The sequence below is a fragment of the Delphinus delphis genome, chromosome 11 (assembly GCF_949987515.2).
Source record: "Delphinus delphis chromosome 11, mDelDel1.2, whole genome shotgun sequence".
Taxonomy (NCBI): domain Eukaryota; kingdom Metazoa; phylum Chordata; class Mammalia; order Artiodactyla; family Delphinidae; genus Delphinus; species Delphinus delphis.
The window spans coordinates 74,422,417-74,442,574 of NC_082693.1; the positions used below are offsets into that span (position 1 = coordinate 74,422,417).

At 41.5% G+C, this 20,158-nt stretch overlaps 1 long non-coding RNA gene across 1 annotated transcript in view; it reads right to left on the reverse strand.

Annotated features, from left to right (window-relative positions):
• LOC132433275 (uncharacterized) overlaps positions 1-20,158 on the reverse strand; it is a 350,642-nt gene that overhangs the window by 83,987 nt on the left and 246,497 nt on the right. Inside the window, exon 3 of the long non-coding RNA XR_009521105.1 lies at positions 19,268-19,383. This is a non-coding gene — a long non-coding RNA (uncharacterized lncRNA). The remainder of the gene's footprint in view (positions 1-19,267; positions 19,384-20,158) is intronic.

Below are 20,158 nucleotides of genomic sequence, written 5' to 3' on the forward strand. Positions count from 1 at the left end.
CAAGATTGGACGGGATCACCAGCTAGATGGTAAAATAACTAGAATAGTAAAAAATACAGTCAAATAAGATAGGGTAGGCAAATGAATCTCAGCACTGGCTGCACCCTAAGGAGCTTTTAATAAATTCAGATGCCCAGGCTCTAACCCTGAGTAGTTATATGGAACTTTCGGGGTCTAGGGTCTAAGCTTCAGTATAAGGTAAAAAGCTCCCCGTGTAATCCTCATGTTCAGTCAGTGGTAAAAACCACCAAGGGTAGACTATGCTGGTTTTTAAGAACCAAAAGGAAGAGTTGTATGTAAGAGACTTCTGAAGGTGACCTGAGAGGATTGACAACTGATTAGATGGAGAGATAAACATCTGGAAAGACCCCCAAACAACTTAGATCTCAAACAAGGGTGCTTAAGAGAAGGAAGAGGTCATGGTACCTTGGTAAAGTGGAAACGGTTTGGGAGGGAAGATGGTGATGAGTTTGAACTGAAGTGGATAGCAGGATATCTGAGTGATTCCATCTTCCTACAGTATTCAAAGTAATAAGCAGCACCGTATCTTTTCTGACAAGAAAATTTAACTTCGAATTGACTACTCTAGCTATTATCAAAAGCCCAGCTGAAACAAAGTGGCAGCACAAGAGTGACGCACTAAGAGAAGGGTACCTTATATTTCTTCAGCGTTTGTTTGTCTTTTTTTTTTTGGCTTAACTTCTTTGGGAGGGATATAAGTACTTTGCATGTTTACAAAAGCTGTGAACCTAATTCCCAGAAAAAAAAATACCATTAGAAAAATACATGGAGCCCAGTTTAAGAGTCTCTTTTTTAGATAGGGACTAAAGGGCTCACTCAGCCAAACAAAGTTTTTGGTTTTGTTATTATTACTATTATAGTTGTTATTTTAAGACCGAAGAGAAATATAAGCAGAGAAAAAGAGATAATAAGGAAAGAGATGTGTTTTAGACAGATTTTTCCTAACAATGAGGTCACTGCCGAGTGTCCAGAGAAAGCATTATTTTTCCTAAATGCTTTGGAGCATTTCATGTCTTCTCCCTGTTCTTTGTTCTTTGATTAAAGCACCTGTCCTTAGCTTTGTCGTTAAAACATCCTGGCAACCACAAGAAAACATGCCAGCTTGTGATTACTATCTGCATTTTTAATAATGCCTAGCATTTCCTACAAATAGGATTTCAGCATCTAGAACTCTGGGGAAAATGAAACAGCTTTTGTTAGTTCTAATAGAAAAAGGCAGCTTGATTTCCAATGCTCTGTTTTAATCTGGGTTTTACCAGCCGGTGATTTTATTGAAAGTGAAATGCATATTCATGTTTAGCTTTAGCATCTCAACTCTAAAATGGAAAAATCACAGCTTCAGTAACAGAATTGAGAATGAGGTCCTGGCATCTTTCTTAAAAGGAATTTGGATAAGGCTTCTCAGTACATACTCACAAATTACTTATGCTGTATGTCTAAACACACACAAACAGGTTTAGAAAACCTGGTTGAATTGAAATGAAATAATTAGGTATGAAAACAATAACCTGGGCTTCTTTGCCAGATTCTTATCAACATGGACCATACGTGCTCTAAGGCAATAAAGGAGGTGGGGGTCAAGGTCATGACCAGGAAGGAATTCATGTGCCCAAACTCTCTTCAACTTCATGAAAAAGTTTTGTGCTTTCCCGGGCTACTTAGAGAGGGGTCCATAAGGCACTGCTCTGGGTTCCCTTCATGACTTAAAGGGAAATGTTCATAGTGTCGGGAGCCCTTGATGCCCTTCAAATGAAAAAGGAGGATGTCCTCAAATTCCTTGCAGCAGGAACCCACTTAGGTGTCACCAACCTTGACTACCAAATGGAACAGTACATCTGTGAAAGGAAAAGTGATGGTATCACCTCATACACCTACAGAGAACCTGGGAGAAGCCTCCCCTGGCGCCGGCGCTGTTGTTGCCATTGGTAACCAGGCTGACTTCAGTGTCATATCCTCCAGGGATACTGGCCAGTGAGCTGTGCCGAAGTTTGCTGCTGCCACTTCTACTGCTGGCCGCCTCTCTTCTGGGAACTTCCCTAACTCTATCCAGGCCACCTTCCTGGAGCCACGACTTCCGGCGGTTACTGACCCAGGTCTGATCTCAGAGCCGTCTTATGTTAACCTGCCTGCCATCACTGTGTCACAGTGACTCTTCTCTGCGCTGTGTGGACATCGCCATCCCCAGCAACAACAGGGGAGCTCCCGCAGTGGGTCTGCGGTGGTGGATGTGGGCCGGGGGTTGAGGATGGGGTTGGCGTCCTGCGCATGTGTGGCACCAGCTGCCGTGAGCATCTGGGTGAGGTCATCCTGCTGTCTACTCTGCAGAGATGCTGAAGATGTTGAAAAGCTAGCATGGACTACTGTTGGAAAGGCTGTGACCCAGGAGGAAGTTCTGACTTCAGCAGTGAAAGGGAATTAATTTCCAAAGTTTCCCCTCTCCTTGATGCCTAAAATTACATGGTTCAAAACAAAGACTCACATGAGTCTACTTCATTTTAAGTAGGGCAGAAATGGCTTAGAAATATTAGCCTCTTGCTAATATTGTGCACATGGTAGTGCATAAGCTGGAGTCTTGGTTCCGTCTATACTGCTGATGGCCCCTCAGAACCCCATCCCAGCTGAATCCTTCCTAGAAAGGCGATATAGAAAGGAGACAAAGGCAGGGGTCTTGGCATCCAGTAGAAGTGGGTTTAAATCCCAGCAACACCAATAACTGGCTGAATAGACTTTGAAACGTCACTTAATTTTCCTGAACCCTGCTTTCTTTGATTGTAAAATGGAGCTAATATATTCAACTAACGGATTAAATGCAAGGCCTAGCCAAGGTCTTCAATACACTGTAGTTCCCCCTTTTTGTGCTCCCTCCCTTCCCCCTTCATTCCTTCTTGAATCATAGCCGAGAGTTGCCATGCCTTTTCCTGGTCAAGTAGTGAGAATTCTGTTTGTCTTGTATGAACTCAAGGTAAAGAGTACCCTTACTTCAAAGGAGGCTGGAAATTCACAGTCACTGGAAGATTAAGTTTTAGACATTTCATTTGTTCTCTTTTTCTATTTTACTTTTTTCTCCCTTTTACAACACAGGCACTGTTCCCTTGGCATTTGCAAATTTACTTTTTCACTTTTACAGGTGTAGGTGGATTGATTCAAGAAGAGAAACGGTGGCACGGAAGAGAAGGTTTTTTTTCCAAATACAGAATTCATGTCAAAAAGGGGAGTGTTTTTCATGATTAGCTAATTGAATGCTTGCTGAGAGCCAGGCACTACTCCACGTATCAATCCACTGAATCCTCACAACACCAGGAAGTGAGTACTTGGATTAGTAGACAAGCAAACTGAGGCACAGAGAGATTAAGTAAATCATGCAAGGTCACACAACTAATAACTGGGAAGACTAAATTTGAACCCAGGTAAACCTACTTTCAGAATACATGCTCTTTACCACTTCTGCAGCTTACTCACCTCCTTTCCCCAGCAGCTCAATATACAGAAAACAGAGGGAAGATGGATGTGGAAAACACAGGTTAAAAGAAAATGAATCATGAAGGACATTTGAAATAGGTATTGAGCTTATGTAATTGAAATTTGATGCTGTTTTCAAATATTCATAATAGAAACTCTAATGTTTTATAAAAGGGCAGGTAACTCACTGATCAGCTTTGATGTTCTAAGCAATGATGTCAGAAAGCCAACAGAGACTCCTGAGAAAGTGTGTGGTGCTTGCTTTATTTCCCTGTGCTAATATTCCTTGACTGAGAACAATCTCAAGGTTTCCAAGGGTGACCAGACTATACAGCCTGCTTTCTTTGAAGGAAGAAACATTTCCATTTTGAGAAGATGAAATGGACATTTTCTTGGCTACGTATTTGATGATGTTTCTTTACTGGGAACACCTCCATTTCTTCTTCCTGAATCAGACTTCTAGAATTTTTTTTTTTTTTTTTTTTCACCTAGAAGAGACCACTGATAACATTTACTTCCTCTCCTTTCTACGGTAATGAAGAAGGGGAGGTCAAATAAATTCAGTTCTCTCACAGATCTAGAAGCCAATCTAGGATTGGAATTCAGTTCTGACTCCTCATCCAGCTCTGCCACTCAACCACATGTGTTTCTTTCTCTCACACACAGGCTCTTTTTGGCCACCAGTAAACACACTGACCTTTGAAATATGGAAAGAAAAGCGCTTTGAAATAAAACTGGCACAAACAGCGGTTAGACGGCCGTCATCTGGAGGCCGAAACAAAGAGGGGCATAGTTTTCAAGCTGTCTTCGTAATTACGTGAAGCAGTTATCACTCATGCCCCAGTCTGAGCATTACCCCCCAAACAAACAGCTGAGGTTTGAGAAAGCACATAGGCCACTTTGTTGCTCTAGCATCCTGGGGGGTGGGAAGCCCCTCAGCTAAAAATCACATGTGGCTGGGCCTGTTTTCCAGTGCTCCAGGCTCTTTCCTTACTTCCTTCCCCATTAAAACCCTCTGCTCTTCTTGGCAAAAGCCTTCAGGTGAGGTAAGTGCCAATTAACAACACAGAGCTTGATGTATTTCAAGTTTATGACCTAGAGCTGCATTCTCATGAAATAGATTCTTCTTCTCTGGCCCAGAAGCCTCGATGTGCAGAGAGCAAAGATTCTACGTGTGGTTGAAATTTGTTTCATTTTTGCTACGGCCCTAAAAGTGATTTCTCTTTCTGTGGTTTGCTCAACTTAGAAAGCCAGGCAAACAAACCCCAGTAAAGGGCAAAACCGATTCTGAAAACTTTAGCTGCAAAGACAACTGGAGCAGAAGGCTCAGCAAATTTGGGTTTTGCAAAAAGTGGTCTTAAATGTCTCATGAAATCTTAAATATGGCCAGACTTCAGAATAAGTAGGAGAGATGGAAATATCTAATACCGATATCTACAGACTAATATCTAATATCTACAGACTTTTCCAGCTTTCAAATCTGACATGAAATTTTTCTATCCTAGGAATGATTTTAGTTTTTCCAATCATTTGAGTGTTACCACGTCAGTTTATGAAAAATACTTTGGTGAGTTGTTCTTAGGCCACAGAGATCTGAGATCTGACCAATTAAATGATCTGATATGACATCTCAGAGCCCTTTAAGACCAAGAGGTTTGGCAATAGGAACATAAATGGGTTAAAATATATTTCAAAATAATTCCTCTAATTATTAGCTGTACTCAGTTGCTTAATATTTTCAGTGCCTACTGAATTTAGCAAAGGGAATCACAGATACATATTAAAATGCATGCAAATACTACACACAAGCCACATTTTAATATATTGTTTTGCATCCATAATTTTAGTCTTGTGATTTGTATTTTCGTTTGCTTGGGAATAAAGACTTTCTTCTTTCCCCACTTGGGAAAAAAGGCAAGACTTGTTTCTGCCAGCAACCTAATAGTATTCCTGAAAAAGCGGCAAACTTAATGGTTCAGGAACTGCTCTCCACCACCTGCTTTCAGGCCCCTTAAATAGGGGCTGCATTTACAATGCATTGAAAAGGTGAAAATATGCAATCAATCAGTTGCTTTGTCACATAGTGGCAGGCAATCATATTTTTTTGTTGTTGTGTTAAAACTGAACAGACTGTTTTTTTAAAAATTTAAGCTGTTTAAATGTACAATCTCTTTTCAAATAGAGGGTGTGGCAGACTGCCTGCTATACATTTGCCAAATCCCATTTCCTTTTAATCCAGGGTCACAGATAGAACACATTTCCCAGCCTCCCCTGCAATTAGGTGATTTCTGGCTGGAGGAATGTGGGCCAAAGTAATGTACACAATGTGCGAGTCTGGCCACTAAGATCTGCTGGGCAGCCCTAGTGCCTTTTCCTTACTCTTGACCTCCTGGCAAGATGCAGAGGATCAGGTGGAAAACGCCAAGGGCATAAGGAGGAGTCTCAGGATGGAAGGAGACGGGGGTCCTAAAACGAAACTGTGTGGAGCAGACTCTCTGCCCCCATCCATCTCCCCTGACCAACAATTCACAATAGACTATGACTCATGTTCACTGTGTGGTAGCCGCCCTCCAATGGTCACATCTCCTGGTATTCGTACCCTTGTGCATTCATCTCCAATAGCATATGGCAGAAGTGATGGTATGCCACTTCTGAGATTAGGTTATAAAAGCCTGTAACCTCTGCCTCTGCCGTTGGTGGTCTTTTGCTCATTCTCATCCTCTCTTTCTCATTACTTTCTGGGGATGCCAGCTGCCATGCCTGTGGAGATGCCCACATGGTAAGGAATGGAGATCTCCTTCCAACAGCCAGCAAGGAGTTGAGGCCTGACAATAATCAGGGGAGTGAGGTGGGAAAAGAATTCTAATCCCAGCTGGTCCTTCAAATGACTGCAACTCCAGCAGATAGTTTGAATACAACATTGTGAGAGACACTGGGCTAGAATCACCCAGCGAAGCTGCTCCTGGATTCCCGAATCTTAGAAACTGTGTGAGAAAATTCCTTTTTTTTTTTTTTTAAATTGAAGTATACTTGACATGTTTGTTGTTTTAAACTGTTAAGTTTTGGAGTCATTTGCTGCCAAGCAATAGATAACTAATACAATGTGAATAAGAAATCAGCTTTCATTGAGCCACTGAGACACTGGGACTGTTTGTTATGGTACTCAAACACTGACTAATCAGCAGGGCAATGTGTGCAGTAACTATGTACATACACTGAACAGCACTATAAGGTTTCTAAGGGTAAAGGCCTTGTTTTATTCTCCTTTGAGATCTCACTGCCTAACACAGTGCCTAGACAAGAGTAGGCATTGAACAAGTGACAAATAATGAATGTGGCTTTCAGTAAGATGCACAGTGTGGTCCTGTGTATGGAATATACAAAGTCAACACCTTTAGAACAGCTGCCACTTTAAGGCTAGATGGGATCGACTGCACTTTACTTCAGGTCAGAAAAATTCTGGGATTGTATTGCTACCAAATATGTAGATTGTAGTTGGTCAAACGTTCATGTAAAGAAGAGAACTCAGTCATCTAGTTATGTTTGTGTTTCCAGATTATCACACTTACTTTTGTAGGGACCAGGTATTCTAATAGGTATATGTGTTAATCTATTTAACCCTTATAAAAACTTGATAAAGAGTGTGCTATTGCTCTTCTGAGTTTACTAATGAGGAAATAAACTCAGGAAAGTTAAGCACCTCGTCCCTGATCTCAGTGCAATTCCATGGCAGAGCCTGGGCTTGATCTCTGGACTTGCAAATGCCAAGGATCATGAAGTTACCCGTTATACTAGGCTGTTCCCTAAATTGAATTCTCAAAGAAACAGGACAGAACTCCAAAGTCTAAGAAAGGGCTGCTAAATCGACGGAGTGGATTAAGAGTGAGGACAGAACAGAATAGTCAAGACTTAGGCCTTGAGAGATTCCCATTAAGAGGGGCTAAGATCGAAGTTTATAAAATCCTGAAGGACATGGAGTGATTCCCCCAAACTGATACACACCCCAGGGATGGGGCCTCACCTGAAGCTTGTCAGAGATGGTTTAGGAGAACTGAAATGCATGCCGCTTGTAGATGATTCGATGCGTCCCCTCTGCCTCCATGTCAGCTGCACAGAGACTAGGCTCACCGCCCCAGAAGCCACCATGTAGAGAGAATGTCCAGACCACAGGGCAATCAGCTCCATTGGAGCAGCCAAGAGGGGGAGGCTTGGCTTCCCTTTAATTGACAAAAACCTTCATAACCAGTTCCTTCCAAGGCTTGCAAATCAGCATTAGCCTCAAAGAGAGCAGGTATGGGCCAAAGAAGCACAGGGAATGGATAGACATCTCTGTGTCTGCCTCTCCTGCTGGTCCCGTTTCTGCTTGTTTTTCATGGCAACTTGTGTGTGGTGAGGACTTTGGGTATGTATTTGCTTCAGACAGCAAGTTCTCTTAGCCCAGCCTTGTGGGAAGAAGTGGAAGTCGCTATTTACGGGGAACACTGCCAATGGGCTAATGAGAAATTTTCATGACTTCTGGATGTTTGTAGAACTAAAGGCTTTTGAAACCTGAATCCAAGGCTGACCTGGAGTCTTGAAAACCTGGATAATGACCTCTGGGAAGAAGCTGTGGCTGACACAGAAAAACCTTACTTATTCTGACGTTTACGAAGTTTGGTTGCCAAAATACGCTCCTCTCAATCTTAGACAGTGAGACATATTTTTAATCTGTAACAGTTGGTGCTAGGGCAGAGTTTGAAATTTATCTTTCACTTCATGGGGCAATGGGTTGTCTAAAGAAATGAATGATGCATTCACCTTTAGCAAGGAGAATATTAAAGTTGTGCAAAATAATATACCATTTAAAAAAATGTGGGAGGACTGTTTACATAAAAAGGAACTGACATGTCCGTTACGAATCACTCTAAATAATTTATTTAAGGAGGCCCTCAAAGACGTAATTGTAACAGGAACTAAGTTTAAATTCTTACACTTGAAAATAAGACTGAAGGCTTTATAATGGTCCATAGTTCAGAATATTCATATATTTATGCTAGTAATTGTTTTCTCCTATTCCGAATTAACAAAGTCTTGCTAGAGAAATAAAATACCTACATTTATGCATCTCATACTCCTTTGCAGCTGTGGCTCACAAAATCAATTACTTGGCATTAATTCAAACTTGTAGGTTTTTCCATTAGGAAAAAAGATAATTAAAAAAAACAACAACAGCCAATGACTGTCATTGTATAAATAAATTCAGGGTCCACTAACAAATGGATCACTAATGTGCGAAAGGCTTTGCTCAAGGCCACCCGCAAAGTGAAGGGGCAGCATTGAGGAGATTCTGGGGGTCCTCCTACACTCACCCCATATGTCACATGTGTTCCACCTGCATCTTTTTCCTTTATTCCTAAGCAAGTAGAAATTTGGAGTTGGAAGAAGGTGTGAGGAAGATACAACACATAGAGGAAGCCAGTGAATGGAAAGAAAGGTGAGAGCAGGTGCAGGGATAGTACCTGCCTAATGCTAAAGGCGGAGCTCCCAAGGGAAGGTTCCGGCAGCCTGCTCCTCTGTGATTCCCGCTCCTCCTGTGGCTGGTGGGTCAGCTTTTTTACATATATATCTTTACAGCCAAAGAATGCTTTGCATGTATATCCTGACAACAACCCTATTGTTTTTACACTTAATGACACTCATGGAGAACCTCCTAAGTGCTCCTTGTGTCCTACATTGTTTCCCATCCAACACCACACTGCCCCCTGACTACTCCGTCTGATATGCAAATTTGATCACGTTATTTCTCTGCTACAAAATGGTTTCTCACTAACGGTTTCTCAGTCCGACATTGGCTTTCAAGATCTTCCATGACTGCCTCCAGACTACTTTCCAGCACCATATTCCCTCACTGACCCTCCCAGCTCTATGCTCACAGGGCACCTAAACACGTCTACCCTCTCCACTCTGGTGTCCTTTTCCTGTTCTCCTCGTTGCCTGGAATTCTCTCCCACTCCCAGCTGTTCCCACCTGTGGCACTGTCTGGCTGGCTTCCCTGGTGGTGCAGTGGTTGAGAATCTACCTGCCAATGCAGGGCACACGGGTTCGAGCCCTGGTCCGGGAAGATCCCACATGCCACAGAGCAACTAAGCCCGTGTGCCACAGCTACTGAGCCTGGGCTCTAGAGCCCGCGAGTCACACTACTGAGCCCACATGCCACAGATACTGAGGCCCACGCACCTAGAGTCCGTGCTGGACAAGAGAAGTCACCACAATGAGAAGCCCACGCACTGCAACAAAGAGTAGCCCCCACTTGCCGCAACTAGAGAAAGCCCGCACACAGCAGCAAAGACCCAACACAGCCAAAAATAAATAAATTAAAAAAAAAAAAAGAGCTAGTGAAGTGTTAAAGCCTGTTTAAAAAAAAAAAAAATGACCCTCCATCATCCCTCAAGATCTAGAACTTCATCTTGGAAGCCTTCTCTGGCCTCCGGAATAGGACTGTGCTCTCTCACCTTTGAGCCTCCACTGTGACAGGTGCAGAATTTATGATGCTATTTTCACAGTGGTTTGTTTACATCACTTCTACATGTACCAATATTTCTCAAAGTGTGGTCCAAAGAACAAGTGCCTCAAAAACTTCTGCCTCTGAGAAGTGCAGATGCCTCATATTCCCATGTGAAATAGGCCTTCCTGGGGCTTCTTAGGTGACTAAAGCTGAGAACCACTGGACTGGACTTTAAACTCCTCAAGGGTGGCCATAACCTATTAGGACATGGTTGGTAATGAATGAATAAAAATACTTAATTGCTTTTCAGCCATGGGTTGAGCATGTGTAGCTCCTACTATGTGTAATGTTTACAATTGCAGCTCAGAGTACAGTTAGTCTTGTTTACCACTGCACCCATCCCAGACCCTAGCCCAGCGCCGTGGGGCATGATAGGCACTAAATAAATACTTTTTCACGGATGGCAAGCAACTGTGGCCTGCAGAAGCTCTGAGTGCTGTACAGCAGGGCAGAGGTGCAGTGAAAGCATCAACAAGATTAGCACAAGGCCTGTTCAGCTCCCCAGGAGAAGGCACTAAGTCAGAGCAATAGCATAGCTGGCACTGCTCTGATGTTCCTTTGTAGAAACCCTTGATGTGGGCTGTGAAATGTCAAATCCAGATTTGATTAAGCCCAACTTCAAATCCCCAAGGCAAGTGTGTATCCACGGTCTTAATGGAATTATTGGAGCCACCTCCGTCTGCTACTTTCAAAAGGGCTGAGGTAGCACCCCATCCACTGATACCAACTCCTACAAAATGAAGCCTGCAGTTAATTCAGCACGTCCCAAGCGGATAAAACCTAAAAAACTTGATCTGGCTTCTTCCTGAAAATTGAAGTATTAAATTAAACCAAAAAAAAAAAGAAAATGTTCTGGTGTACTGTAAAGCCTAAAGAAAGGGGGGTCCCCAAGGCTACAGCAGAAATCAAAGTTCTGTTTCTTCTTCTTAGGCCTAGACTGTTGACTATTTGGCACTTTCTACTTCCTCCTTCAAATGATAACCTATCAGTTTTCAGATAACCCGAACTTTGGATTTTTAAAGGCAAGCCAATAGACAACATGAGCTGCTGTAAGGGCTACGGACTTCTAGTTGAATGATTCAGTACATACAAGTGGAAACTTGGCCTCCCCCGCTTATACACACTTTGAGGGATGGGCAGAAAATGTCAGGCCAGAACCGAGTCTCAAACCAAAGTGGGCACATTGGGATCTATCAGATTAAACCCGAATGCCGCAGCTCCACTGGAGCAGACCTGATTTCACCACTGCGTTCTCAAAGGGAAGTGGGGCGGGGGGCATCTGCTCCCAAGCTCCACCACAAGCCAGAGCTCCACTTTGTTCTGTGAAATTCAGAACACATTTATTCTCCTTTTTGGTTTTCTTCCAAATTTACTCCTGCCCTAACTTAGGGTCTGGCTGAAGCTAAAATCGTAACAGCCAAAGACAGCGGGGGGGGAAAGGCCGCTTTACTGTGAAATCCAATCTGAGTAAAAGCAAAACGGATCAGCAATCTTTTGACCTTACCCAGTGGCAAAGTCTCACTGATTCACGTGGTTTAGAGAACTTGGAAAAGGTCTGATGAGCTGTCAAACCACTGAAAATTTAGGGTTTTTCTTGTCACCCTCTATAGAAATGATTCCAAAGTTTCTCAAATTCCAGAAGCTTCCTAAGGCAGGACCAACAAGTCTGAGGAGACACAAGGCTCTTGGTTACCCTAGAACCACCCTCGTGTTTCTGGGACTCTTGAGATCAGCCCAGGCCAGTTATCTAGAGGCGATAATGGATTCTGTTGGGGCCATCTGTGCCAGACTCACCACAAGAGATAGATCATTTCCAAACCAACACCTCATATAGGAGGAAGCAAAGGGATTCTCACCACTTTCTGGTTCCTACATCAAGAGCTAATCCCAGACGTGGCGATGACATAAAGGCAGGAGTCCTGGCAGCAGCTGCCACTGGGATAACTGGTTTAAATAGCAAGTACTCTTTAATGCACAAATTACCTTAGACATAGTTCCTGCCTTTCAGGGACTCCCTTGCCTAAAAGCACCCATTGTCTCACTCTCTCTTGACTTACATGTGATGTCCAAACTCATCTAAACCCTTTCCAGCTTGTCCATACTGACTCTTCCATCTTCCCACCATGTCCAAAATGCATTCTACCCTTCAGACCAAGCGTTGGCAAACTTTTTCTGTAAAGAGCCATATAGTAAATATTTCAGGTTTGCAGGCCATATAGTCTCTTTCATAACTATTCAACTCTGCTGTTGTAGAACAAAAGCATTCATAAATAGTAATATAAATGAATGAGCCTCGCTATATTTCAATAACACTTTAATCAAAACAAGTAGCAGGCTAGATTTGGTCCCCAGGTTGTAAGTTTGCTCACTTCTGTTTTTTTTTTTTTTTTTTTTTTTTTTTTGGCAGTACACGGGCCTCTCACTGTTGTGGCCTGTCCCATTGAGGAGCACAGGCTCCGGACGCGCAGGCTCAGTGGCCATGGCTCACGGGCCCAGCCGCTCCGCGGCATGTGGGATCTTCCTGGACCGGGGCACGAACCCATGTCCCCTGCATCGGCAGGCGGACTCTCAACCACTGCGCCACCAGGGAAGCCCCATCACTTCTGTTTTAAACAGACAAAATTTATTCCTTTGCAGGTGCTGGTTTCTTCTGCCTGGGATCCTTTGTCCTTTTTTCTCAACTCAAATATATTAATTCATTAAAATTCATTATTCATTGGAAGATTATTATATGCCAGATACTGTCCTAAGATATAGAGAGGCAACGGTGAGAAAACAGACATTTTCAACTGTGATAGAATTCAGATTCTAGTGGAAACAGGTGGACAATAAACAAGTAGCAAGCAACAGCGTGCACGCCAGGTGGAACTAGGATGAAGAAAAATAAGGCAGGGTAGGTGGGTGAGGATGTTATTTTAAGTAGTGGTTGAGGAAGGCCACTAGGATGAAGTAATATGAGAGCAGAGATGAAAATAAAGCATGAGTTCAGTCTATGTGGATATAGAAAGTGGGGAGTGGTAGTAGGAAAAGCATTTCAGGCAGAGGGAACAGCAAGTGCAAAGTGCCCAAAGCAGAGCATTCTTGGTGTACTGGAGGAAATGATAGGAGACCAGTGTGATTGGAGTGAGGTGAATGAGTGAGGGATGAGATCAGAGAGGTAGCTATGGGCAAGATTTTGTAGGGCCTTGTGGGCCGTGGAAAGGACTTTAATTTTTATTTGGAGTAAGACTGGAAACCATTGAAGGGTAGGAAGCAGAAGAGTGAAATAATCTGCCTTAGATTTTAATAGGATCACGACGATAGCCATGTGTAGGATAGACTATAGGGAGGCAAGAACAAAAGCAGAAAGACCTGCTAATAGGCTATTGTAATAATCCAGGTGACAACTGTTGTCCAGGGTGACAAGAGGGGAGGTATTAAGAGTTGTCAGATTCTGAATATGTTTTGAAGGCAAAGCTGAAAGGTAGAATGTGAAGTAAATAGTCATGGACAATGCCCAGAATTCTGACCTGAGGAACTGGAAGGATGAAGTTTCCCTCTATTAAGATGGCGAAGACTGTAGGAGGAACAGATTGGGTGGGAAAAATCAAGATTTTTTAAAAATCATGTTATGTGTGAGATGCCTGTTGGACCTGTAAGTGGAAATGTCAGGTAGGCCGTTGCATAAATGCTTTGGAGTTCAGTGGGAATATCGTGGGTGGGGGTAGGTATTGGGGAGTTATCTTAAATAGATGATATTTAAAGCCCTGAAATGAGGTAGGATCACTTAGAGAGAAGGGAGAAGAGAGTAGAGTTCAGGGACTGAGTTCTGAAGTACTTGATGTTCAGAGCTTGGAAAGCTGTAGAAGAGCCAACACAGAAGACTTAAAAGGAGTGACCGTGAGACATGAAGTGAAGCAAGAGTGACCTCCCAGGAGCCAAGTGAAGGAAGTCTTTCAAGAAGGAGGAAATGAACAACTGTGTGAAATATTGTTGACATATTGAGTGAGATGAGGACTAAGACATGACCCAGATTTAGCAACATGGGAGCCATTGTTGACCTGGATAAGTACAGTGTGGCGTGGTGAGGATGAAAGCCTGTAAGGAGTATGGATACCAGAAAATGGAAGAGACCCAAACAGTACCTTCCTTCCCCTGGGACCCCATAATACTTGATACTCTCGTAACATTTTCACAATGACAATTATTGGCCTGTATTTCTATCTCTGCAGCTACTCTGTGAGCAATCTGAATGCTGAACCATATTCATCATCCTCTATACAACACAGCACTAAGTACTCATTAAATGTTTGTCAAATGAATGTGAAATTGTAATCTAAGAAAGCCTTCATATAAATGAATATGAGTACCATTTAGACTAGAAAAAGTAATATTAATAAGCAGGATTTTAAAAGGGAGGGTGATGGGTACTATATATTATTGTAAGTGTTTTGACACTGCAGATATTTGGGTTTATTCCCTGAATATTTTACTACTTTTGTATTTAAATTATACATAAATTATTCTCCATAGCGTATGGTGAGATCCCTCAGTACAACTAGTTCAATTTTGCTAAAGAGTAGAGTGAAATTCTGTCGAAATTAGGAAATTTACCCTCATTCCCTTAGACTGTGTGTACTTGGTGTAAGATTCAATAAAATGTGTCTCTCTACCTCCTTTCGAGTTTCCAAAGTTACCAACTCACCATCGTTGTAGGAAGCCTCCCAAAATTCCTAGTTCTCTATTCTTTCTTTTTTTTAAGATTACATTAAAAAAAAAAAGAATCACTACAGTGAGTTACTTTGGGGTCTGAATAACATTGGGTTGATTATGTCTCTCTTTATTGGAATAATTATTTGAGCATTGAGTTCTTACAGCCATATCTATTAAGGTCCAGAAACACAAATTATTACATGATGATTCAAGTGACTTTCTGATTATACTGCTTAATAAAATTAACACTGGAGTCTGAAACACTGTGTCCAGAAGTCAAACGGTGATTTTCCAAAGCATCCATTAAAAAAAAAAAAGTAGTTTCATTTCAGGGCATAAAATTTTGCAATCCTTCTATCTTCAAGTGAGGGTTAGTTAGTGCAGTTAGTTACTGCAAATTAGTGATTCAGTTACATTTTATTTATTCAATATGCAGAGAAGTTTTAAAAAGCGTTAGGTGAGTCATTTCATAAGACCAAAGCCAAGCAAAATTAGAGCAGTCCCTGGTTGAAGCTATTTTTATTGCAATGAGAAGGTTCCTTGCTGCGTATTGGGTACACAGGTGTGGTCAAACTTCGGCATGGAAAGTAAGAAGTCATGAATTCTATGGCAATGACTACTAATGCCTTGAATGTGTAATGCCACAGACACATTTGCTGTAAGAAGCCAAATCATGTGACAGAGGAAATTAGGTAGAAGCAGTTGAAATTTTTTCCCCTTTATATTCCATTTATCAATGACCCAAGGACCCAAATTCCTATTTTACATAAAGGCTTTCTTTTTTCTATTTTATAGAGAAATAACCTTATAGAAAACTGTTCTTGTGCATTACTCTTTTGTGTCTATAGAGCTCCTTATTTTGTGGGTCGTGGATTTAATAGGCTGTAATGCTGTTTAAACACCATAGATACTTAATGCAGCATGAAAAGCTCTTAAGCTATGGGAAATTACAAAAATGTCTCAGTGCCACGGTTGCAAAAGTGAATGATCTTCTTGACACAAACCTCAAAGGTAAAATGAAATTACATTTCCCATAGGTTTCCAAGTATCTGTTGACCAGCCACCATGGTCTCCCATGATTTCATCTATGTAGCTCTTAGAGATTCAGTTCCAGCCAGACAGCCAACTCTCAGCTATAGTTGCTCTGGAAAATACCAGGAGCTTCATCCACGATAAAGCCAAACACAAAATAGTTACCTTATATAGGTCAGGGAGCAAGTTCCTGGTATGCTTGGTGTCAGTATAACAGGCTCTTCAATCAGGAGCCTTTGATCTAAAGAGAGTGTCTATCAACAAAGCAATCATATGGCAAGTGCTCATTCTCAACATCAATTTTGATAAACTAATACAAATCAACAGAGATTTTTAAATCAGTACCTAATAATTCTAATTATATAGATATTTGTTTTGAAATTTGAAAAATACATAAAAGGGAATAAAATATTATGGTCTTAGCATGCAAACGGGGATGTGCATACATGATGAAGTAGGTTTCTGTCTTCATATTTCTTCTTGTTTTTATACTTATTAAAGGGTCAAGAGAAAGTTTATGAAATTTTATGGTAGCAGACTAGAATTTTATGCTTTCTGTATTAAAAGGGAGAAGTCAATCTCTTCTCCAAATCGATAATGGCCATCAATTGATAAAGGGGATTGCCTGGCAGCTCAGCGACTTCTTGTTATTAGGCAGAGTTTGCATCAAATTCAACAACTGGTTTTTAAACATGGCATTGCCTGTAACCATTCTTGGAAACTGGGCACCTAGATAGCATGCTTTCTTGTATTAAATTAGCTTTCCGTAAAACAGGGTGTTTCTGCACTGCCCTGCCCTCAGTTTAAACAGCTCTGAACAGCCACTCCTTCGTTCTCCCCACTCTCATACCCACCCCAGGGAACTTTCATTTCTTTTCCTTTCTTTCCTGTTCTTAAAAAAAAAATTCCTCGTTCTCTCCCTCTTCAATAATTTTCAAGCTGGCCATGCATGTTTTTGAAAGGCAGTTGAACGTAGTGGTTAATATAAAGGTTTGGAGCTAAAGCGTCCTGGGTTTCAATCTCAGGTCTGACACTTACTAACTGTGCCCCTTTGGGCAAATTATTATACACTTAACTCTAAGCTTCAGACTCATCATCTATAAAATGGGGATATTGATAACTACTTTCAGGGTTATTTTGGGGACTATTAGAGATAATGTAGTTAAAAAGCTGAACAGAGCACAGCATGCATGAATCATAGCTATTATGATTGAAAAAATGACAAATTGACTTGTGAAAAACATAGGAAACATAATTTTTTCACAGAAATAGTATTTGTAAGGTTCTAATGGACCCACTAACACACTGCAAAATTAGCTCCAGATGACATTAATGGGAATGAAATGCAGACCTCTGTCACCCAACTCCAGGCAAGTTTCATTTACAACAGACACACGGAAAAGACTGAGATAGAAAAACTGAGAAAGCTGCTAACTTGCACTTAAACGTTGTATATTTCTGCTCTTTACTTGGTCCAGGAAAGTATATTAGAAAGTATATCTAGCCTAACAAGCTGAGAGTGTGCGGTATGGGTCAATTAAGTTTATGAAATAACAGAGAGAAGAGGCCCTCATCAGAGTTTGGTGCTTTACAATAGATGAAAAAGCAGAGAGAGCCCTAATCAGCTTACGTGGGCCTGGGTTTCTCTTCCTTACTCTTAGAAGAAGGGATCTCGCTTTATTCCGCTGCTCCCTAAGGAGAGCCCTCCTCCCTCCCTCAAGTATTCAGGCTAATCACAACTGGTGAGGTAGTCTCCAAGCTGAATAAGAAATCAAAAGGGAAGGGAGGGGAGGCAGTGTGGATTTCAGAGAAAAAATAACTTAAGAAAAAAGTATGTTCTCAGAGGGGGGAAAATTAGAGAATCAGGTCGCTGAGCTGGAGCCAGGAAAAATCCACATGAGTAGAAACTGGAGCGATGAAAGTATTTCATAGTAACACATCCAAAGACGGAATGTGCCTGGCCCAGAGGATGTTCTTCCCCCTCCTGGAAAGTGGCCGGGGGCTGAAAGACCTCTAGGCTTTTCTCTGTAATATTCATTCACTAATCAGCGCTATTCAGCCAATCTCACATGTGGTCTTATGTGAGGTGCCCTGGAAAGCGCAAGGACCACATAGCAACCATTATAATCAAAACCACTGGAGACTCTTATTTCAGCTTCTGAAATATGAGGCTTCAAACGCAGACATACTTCCAGTGAAAACCAGCACTTTCTTTCTCTTTCTTTCCTTTCTTCCTTCCTTCCCTCCCTCCCTCCTTTCTTCCTTCCTTCCTTTCTTTCTTTCTTTCTTTCATGTCTACAGTTTTTTTAGATTCAAGTACTTGTTAATTATATATCAAAAGAGACAGAATGCATTTTGCCTAAAGCAAATATATAAATGGTTTAAAGGGCAGGCAAAGTGTCACATGTCAGTAGACATTAGTTGAAATTAAACTCTGCTGATGTGACTAGAATATTGACATCTCTGTTAGAGTCAATATCTCAAAATTGATGATGTGGTTTGGCATATGTATTTCCTTAATGACTTTACAGTATAATGTGAACATATATAATAGCACTCCACACATCTGAGGGGCTTAAACTCCTTCCTCTTGTGTTTTCGCCAAAAACTGTCAAACATTTTTAATCCAAATTTCAGTTGAAAATGGGATATGAGGCACAATGTAACATCCTGAAAATTTTGGCAAAAAAATATGTATATCTATCTATCTATCTATCTTGTTTGTACGGTTAATTATGCTGCAACTCAGGTAATACTGGGCCTGAATTTGGGGATAAGGACCTAATGGACCCATAAACACACTGCAAACTTAGTTCAAGATGACATTAATAGGAATGAAATGTAGACTTTTATCACCCAACTCCAGGCAAGTTTCATTTAGTACAGACACACGGAAAAGACTGAGATAGAAAAAAACATAGAAAAATTATATTTGCTCAGGGGGAAAAAAAACCAAAGAGGAGTGTTCTTTTATCTTCCGTTTACTCATTTATCTCTAATTGCTGTGTTCTTCTCTATTTGCTCCTCTGCATCTTGCCTGACGTAATGAGGCTTGTTGTTGATGACTAAGGAGTTTTTGTTTTATTTTGTTTATCTGGGATTAGCCAGATAAAGTCTTATTCCTCTGTTTCAGCTCAGTTTGACTTTCTAAATTGGTGCATCCAGTTATGATTCTACCTGGACCTGTGGTTCTGAACCCTAATTCTACAGGAGAGTCTGATCGACAGTTTTAAAATATACTAATCTCTAAGCAATTGAATTAGATTACCTGGAATAGGGGCCTGGGAGCTAACCAGTACCCTTTAATTTAGAAATGGCAAAACTCTGGTCCAAACTACCCTGTTTCAGTTATCTATTGCTGTGTAACAAACCATCCCAATACCTAATGGCTTAAAACAAGTTGCTATTTTTGATGATTCTGTGGGGCACATCTCGCTGGCTCTTCAGTTCCACATAATGGCACCTAGAGTCATTCAACTGCATTCAGTGGACCTGAAGGTCCAATAAGGCTTCACTCACATGACAGACACCTCGGTGATCTTCTGCATGGCCCCTCTCTCTCCACATGGCTATCTTGGGCTTCCTTAGAGCATGGTGGCCTCAGGTAAGTCAGACTTTTAGATGGCATCTGGATTCTAAAAGAGAAGAAGCAAAAACTGTTAGTCTCTTTCAAGTCTTAGCTTTAGAAGTCCCACATCACTACTTCCAAATTCTATTTGTCAAAGCAAGTTACAAGGCCAGCCCAGATTCAGTGGGGGGAAATCAATTCTACTCCTTGATGTGAAAAGCAGCATGCACAATCGGCATGGAGTAACTGCTGGTGGCCATGCTTTGAGATTATAGATCACACGTCACCAGTTCCCAATTCTAAAGTCATGGCAGACATTTCTATCCCATCATGGCAGTCTCTCCCATTGGTCCAGTACGTGGTCTCAGAATTGTTCTCAAGGCTGTACCTCAGAGGTCAGAGGTTAATAGACTGGAGTTACCATGCAGGTCGAAGTGTATTGACAAACCTGGGCTATTGGGAAGATATAAAGTTCTAAACTCTCCCTGCTGTGGCTTATGAAGCAGAGGGATTGGCATTCTCAGGGAAGATTAAGAAAGCGCCAGTGGCCTCATGGCCCTGTCTGGGGGCGGAAGGTCAGTCTCATGAGTTCTCACAGTAATCCTGTGAATTAGGAATTTCAGGTTTTGTTACTCTCCTCTAGTTTATAAATGGGGAAACTGCAGCTGACTGAACACAAGGCACCATTTTAGGTGCTACAGAGGACATAAAACTTACTTAGACATTGTTGCAGTTCTTAGTATCATTTTCTGGCAAAGGAAAGGCATTTAAATGACTAATTATAATACCCAACAGAATGAAATGAGGTTACCAGAGAAGAAGGGGAAAAAAAGATTCTGGAA